Genomic DNA, 6,912 nt, shown 5'->3' on the forward strand with positions numbered 1-6,912 from the left:
GCGGATTGCTCAAGGTCAGGAGTTCAAAACCAGCCTGAGCGAGACCCCGTCTCTACCATAAAAATAGAAAGAAATTAATTGGCCAACTAATATATATAATATAAAAATCAGCCGGGCATGGTGGCTCGTGCCTGTAGTCCCAGCTACTCGGGAGGCTGAGGCAGGAGGATTGCTTGAGCCCAGGAGTTTGAGGTTGCTGTGAGCTAGGCTGACGCCATGGCACTCACTCTAGCCTAGGCAAGAAAGCGAGACTCTGTCTCAAAAAAAAAAAAAAAAAAAAAAAAAGTAAATTTATCAAGTTAAGAATAATGTTCCATGTTACAGGGTATTTTTTTAAAGAAGAAAAAAGTAGTGTAAAAGTGATCTTCTTCCCAAAAACCCTTACTACATTAGGTTTATTAGTCACTTGGTACTTCCTAATTGGTTACAGGTACACTTCTTAACTCATTAGCAATGCTGAAAGTTTTCTATTGGTCAAATATTTATCAATAACCCTAAATTTATTTGGCTTAATAAATTGCCAGAAATTCCCTGGGTCTTGTAAATAGGCAACATTGTCTATGGGCAGTGTAATGAAGTGGTTAAGAGCATCCTTGAAGGCTTTCAGCAACTATGTTGTAGGGAAGCATGTCTTCTTCATTACCTACAGAAAAAATTTCAATCCTCCTTTAAGGTCCATTCCATAGGTTCCCTTCATCTGATCTTTCAAACCAAGGGCTATATTCTCCACTCTGGAAACTTCCTCCTCCATTTTCACCTTTTGAGGGTAATTAAAATATTCTACTTGCCATGATCCTCTTATTGAATAGTTAGTACTTTAATGGAGGCTAACACTCTGCTCAGCACATAGGACAGACTTCATATGGTTTTGTTGAAATAAATGATGATGATTTGAAATGATTTGAAATAAATGATGACTTGACTGGTTCATGCTTATACACCAAGGCCTCATCTCCTCAGTCCTAAAAGAGTGAAGTGACAAATCTACAAAATTCACAAATAACAGTATTTTACATTGATTTTTCTAGTAATTTCCTGATCAAAGCCTTTGAGCAGCTACCCTTTGCCTTGTTTTCTCTATGGAGATCTGACTTTCATAGTCCCAAAGGTTGAATCTCAAAGTATTTGACCTCAAGACCTTGAGCTTAATCCTGACAGAAGGAAGAATTTTTCAGCAGCTTCACTGCACTGTCTGGAAGGGCTTCCTATTCCTCAGAGCTTCCTATTCCTCAGTCCTGGTCTCTGGTGTACCCTCCACAATGACTGGGCTCCTGTTGTTTGTTAACCCCTCCCACTTATTTGCCTTATTTTGGGTTGACTGCATCCTCCTGCAACCTCTCCACTCCATGTTTCTCCCTCTTCTAATATGGACGTGATATTCTCTATGTTGATTTTTTTTGTTTTTACAGGAGTTGTCCTACTTAGGAAAATCTAAATATCTAAATATCTTTACCCTCTTCCCAAATTACACAAAAGTCCTCGAAAATTTTAACTTTGATTACCAATCTCAATTATATGCTATTTGTTTTGTTTTGTTTTGTTTTTGAGAGTGGGTCTTGTTCTACTGCCAGGCTGGTCTTGAACTCCTGACCTCAAGCAATCCTCCCACCTAGGCCTCCTAGTGTGCTGGGATTACAGGAATGAGCCACCAAGCCCAGCCAATTATATGCTATTATGGTTTTATAATCTCTGACAATTTTTAAAAATCATCTCTTTGGAGCACTGTAGTTTTACTTTTATGGATCTAGACATGAATTTATTTTACTTTTCCTGCTTGGGAACACTGGGAACTAGGCTTTCTGAATCTGAGAATCGATATCTCTCAATTCAGAAAAATACTCAACCATTGTCTATTTCATCATCTGTTCCCATAATCTTTTTACTTCCTTTTCCTAGACCTCTAATTGACTTATGTTAGATATTTGACTTTGTCCTCAATTTTTTTTTAACCTCTCTATATCATGGTCCCCAGTATCTGTGGTTTTTCCTTTCACAGTTTCAGTTGCTAGCAGTATAACACAATAAGAGATTTTGAGAGAGACCACACTAACATAACTTTTATTAAGGTATATTACTATAATGATTTTATTTTATTATTATTTATTATTGTTAATTGCTCATTGTGCCTAATTTATAAACTAAACTTTAACATAGGTATGTATGTATAGGAAAAAACATAGTACCACATGTATCTACACAGTTCAGTGCTATCAGTGGTTTCAGGCATCCACTGGAGGTCTTAGAATGTATCCCTCTAGGATAAGAGGACCTACCATATTTTCCATCTCTTTGTCTGAGCTTCATTTTGGATAACTTCATCAAACATTTCCTCCAGTTCACTAATCCTTTCTTCAGCTTTGTCTAATATACTGCTTACCCAGCCTTTGAGTTTTGAATTCAGGATACTATATTTCTCATTCCCAGGGCCTCTGTCTGGTTCTTTTTCAAATATGCTTGTATTTTTTTTCTTGCTCATGTTTTTAAGTCTCTTATTTCTTTAAATATATTAACCATGTTATTTTATAGTCTATAGATGATAAACCTAATATTTGAAGTTTTTGTGGATTTGATTATACTTTCTGGATTTTCTTTTTCCTGGTTCACAATTATATTGACTTTATTTCTTATATGCTTTGTGATTTGTGTGTTTGTGTGTGTAAGCTTGTGTTGGACCTTTATCAGAGGAAATTCTTTGAAGTCTGGCTTGAAATTGCATTCCTCCAAAGAGGATATGGGTTTATTTCTATGTCACCAGGGGGCACTATTAACCTGGAACAACTTAAATTCAGTTTCTTATTTGATGTCTTATATCACATTGATAGGGTTGCCAAATAAAATATGGAACATCCAGTTAAATTTAAATTTCAGATAAACAACAAGTAATTTTTAGTGCAATATTTGGGACATACTTATACTGAACATTTATTCGTTGTTTATCTGAAGTTCAAGTTTAACTAAGAATCCTCTAATTTTGTTTGCTAAATCTGACAACCTTATACAGTTGCTTGAATTTGGCCTTAAACCCACATAAGATCTTGCTAGAGTTTATGAATTCTCAGGGAATTTTTTTTTTTCATTCTTCCAGAGCAAACATTGAGAAAGGTAAGTTTTCAATGTTGTCTTCTTTAAGGTAGATTTATTTTTTCTCGCTTTTATACTAAAAGTGTTGCCCATTAGAATCTCAGCTCTACGCAAGGATTATCTATTAGCTTCCTCCCTTAGGCAGATCTTTGGCTTTGTCTACTGTTTTCTGAACACCAATTTCAAATGTTCATTCAAGGTTTCTTAGGTTGACCCTTAGGATGAAAACCAGTTTCAGAAATCATTTACCTTTCAGCAGTCTTTTATTTTCCTTTTTCTTTCTTTGTTGTTTCTATAGATTCCTTACTGTCTTGCTAGATGTATAAAATGTTTGAAAATATTATTTTTATAGTATATCCAATATTTCTAGTTGTTTTGAGTAGGGGGTGGGTAGGAATAAGATATCCTTCAATTCTTCATTCCTTCTAACTCTGCAGTCTGAATGGGTCTAGTCCAGAGTAATCAGTGTCATTTCTTTGCTTTCATACTCTGCAAAGACTGGCAATCAATCTGTCCAGTGTCAGAGTATGAAACCTTGCTCTGAGCTCAATCTGATGACTCAAGCAAACTGCCACATTTATTTCCTACCAGTTCTCTTTCACTGAGGTTAAAATCTATTTCCCTGTGCCCTAATCTCTTTTACAGAATATAAGGTCAATCTAATGCTTCCACACCACTATCCCAACTGGTCTTCTGAGTTAGTCCTCAGGAATTTCGTTCTTATTGGTGTGTCATAACTACAGTTTCTAGACCCAAACCTGAAACTTCTCATGGGATTAGCCTTAGATTACTTTCCTTGTTGCCTTTAGGAAGACCAGTTTTCACAGTGGGGTTAGATTTACCCAGGTACCTCTGCCTTCATGAGTAAGTGACTACAATTTCTTTTTCAGCCCCATTGGTCCTGATGTCAGAGTTAACTTGGTTTTCTTGTTGGCCCACTGTACATTTTTAGTGCCAGTGGTGTGCTGCAACTGTCTCCCATAAGACTGTGAGAACCAATTGTTAAACATTAGGGAATTTTGAGAGCTTGTTACCAAGCTCAGTTATTATTAAAAAATAAATTATGGGCCAGGCATAGTGGCTCAAACCTGTAATCTCAGTGCTTTGGGAGGCCAAGGCACAAGGATCACTTGAGCCTAGGAATTCAAGACCAGCCAGCCTGAGCAACATAGCAAGATCCCATCTCTACAAAGAATTTTAAAATTAGCCAGGCATGCTGGCACACACCTATAGTCCCAGATACTCAGATGGCTGAGGCAGGGGGCTTGCTTGAGCCCAGAGAATAGAGGTTGCAGTGAGCTATGATGCTGCCACTGCACTCTAACCTGGTCAACAGAGCAAGAACCTATTTCAAAAAATAAATTAATTAATTAAGGATATTTATAATTAAATAAATTATATTTAAAACAGTGGTAACTATAAAGCTCTTAGAAGAAAACATGGGAGTTGATCTTTGTGTCTTGGATTAGGCAATGATTTCTGAAATGTGACACCAAATGTACAAAGAACAAAAGAAAAAATAGATTAAATTGAGCTTTATCAAAATTAAAAAGTTTTGTGTCTCAAAGGACACTATCAAGAAAGTAAAAATATAATCCGCACAATGGGAGAAAATATTTGCAAATCATATAAGAAAATTTTAAAAAGTTCATGGAAAATGCATATTATGAAAAATTATATAGAGATTTCAATTGTTTTGCACCAAAATAAACTCATACTAACTTGTTATAAAATGTCTTAACAGGATCTAGTTTGAGGCACTAGGAATCAGTTTGAAAACAGCCCCATCAGAACAACATGAATTCTGCTAAAATTGAAGAAAGAACAAACATTAAATTTACCATAAAATTTATGGTAAAACTTGGGTGAAAGAATGGTGAAATCATGGATGCTTTACAAAAAGGTTATGAGGACAGTACCCCAAAGAAATCAACCATTTATAAATGGATAACTTATTTTAAGAAAGGTCAAGAGGATGTTGAAGACGAAGCCCACAGTGGCAGACTAGCCACATCAATTTTCGAGGAAAAAAATTAACCTTGTTCGTGCTCTAATGGAAGAGGACCAATGATTAACAGTAGAAACAATAGTGAACACCACAGACATCTCAATTGGTTCAGTTTACATAATTCTGACTGAAAAATTAAAATTGAGTAAACTTTCTACTCAATGGGTGCCGCTGCAGAGAAGAGCAGAGCTTTCCATGGAAATCTTAAACAAGTGGAATCAAGATCCTGAAGCATTTCTTTGAAGGATTGTTATAGATGAAATGTGGCTTTGCTGTAGACAAAGCACAATCAAGAGGCGGGAGAGGTCCAGTCAAAGCAAAAGTGGACCAGTCAAGAGCAAAAGTCATGGTAACAGTTTTTGGGGATGTCCAAGGCATTTTGCTTGTTGACTTTCTGCAGTGCCCAAGAATGGTAACATCTGCTTATCACGGGAGTGTTTTGAGAAAAGTTAGCCAAAGCTTTAGCAGAGAAAATGCCAGGAAAGCTTCACCAGAGAGTCCTTCTCCGCCACAACAATGCTCCTGCTCATTCCTCTCACCAAACAAGGGAGAGTTTTAATAGGAAGTCATTAGGCATCCACCTTACAGTCCTGATTTGCTCCTTCTGACTTCTCTTTGTTTCCTAATCTTAAAAAAATCTTTAAAGGGCAGCCTTTTTTTTTTTTTTTTTTTTTTTAGTAATAATGTAAAAAAGACTACATTGCCATGGTTAAATTCCCAAGACCCTTAGTTCTCTAGAGATTCACTAAATAAATGGTCGGTACCATAGCTTACAAAAGTGTCTTGATCTTGATGGAGCTTATGTTGAGAAATAAAGTTATATTTTTTATTTCTATCTTTTAATTCCATTCACACCACTGCACTTCAGCCTGGGTGACAGAGCCAGACCCTGTCTCTCAATAAACAACAAAAAAAAGACAACAAATGCTGGCAAGGATATTGAGAAATTAAAAATGTCCAGAATAGGCAAATCCATAGCAACAGAAAGTAGATAGATGGTTGCCTAGGGCTGAGGGAGGCTTGTGACTGCTAATGCTTTTAGGGTTTCTTTTCAAATGATGAAATTGTTCTAAAATTAGATTGTAGTGTTAGCTGCACAACTCTATAAATATACTAAAAACCATTGAATTGTATATTTTAAATGGGTGAATTATATGGTATGTAAATTATATCTCAATGAGCTGTTAATTTTAAAAAGTAATAAATATTTAAAACATATCACTTTCAAATTATTTTACATTTCACTGTTTTCTATGCTCCTGAGGTTATTTACTAAAAGATGATTCCCAAGTAGCCCCAGAACATAGGACCAAACTGTGTACAATATATAAACAAGGACTTTATCTCAACTGATATCTTGTTTATATCTTTATAACAGACAGCCAGATGGCTTGAGTGATAATGCTCTGTGCTAATCCTTTAGGAGGACTAGTTTGCTTGAGGTTTAAACACACACAGTAATGATCTGTGCCGTTATAGGAAATATAACAGTGCCACAGGGCTTCATGACAAATAAAATGATTAGAATATGGTATACGAAAGATCTGGTCATTCAACCTGCTGCATTCCATCAACAAAATTTGTTGAATATTATAGAAAATGCAAAAATGAATTAGATCCTGTTCCTGCAGGCAGTCAATTCTCAGGCAGGAAAATGGAAATCAATTTAAATATTTAAAGATAAAAGCATTTAATTTACAGAGAGTTAGGTACTGTACTTAAAAGGGCATGAGGAGTGAAAGTCAGGGGTGCTGCCACCAGCTTTCATAGTCACTGAAATTCAAAGAATCTGAAACACCTTGATTTCATGCAGAAGTCAGAAA

Source organism: Microcebus murinus, chromosome 5, assembly GCF_040939455.1.
Source record: "Microcebus murinus isolate Inina chromosome 5, M.murinus_Inina_mat1.0, whole genome shotgun sequence".
Classification (NCBI taxonomy): Eukaryota; Metazoa; Chordata; class Mammalia; order Primates; family Cheirogaleidae; genus Microcebus; species Microcebus murinus.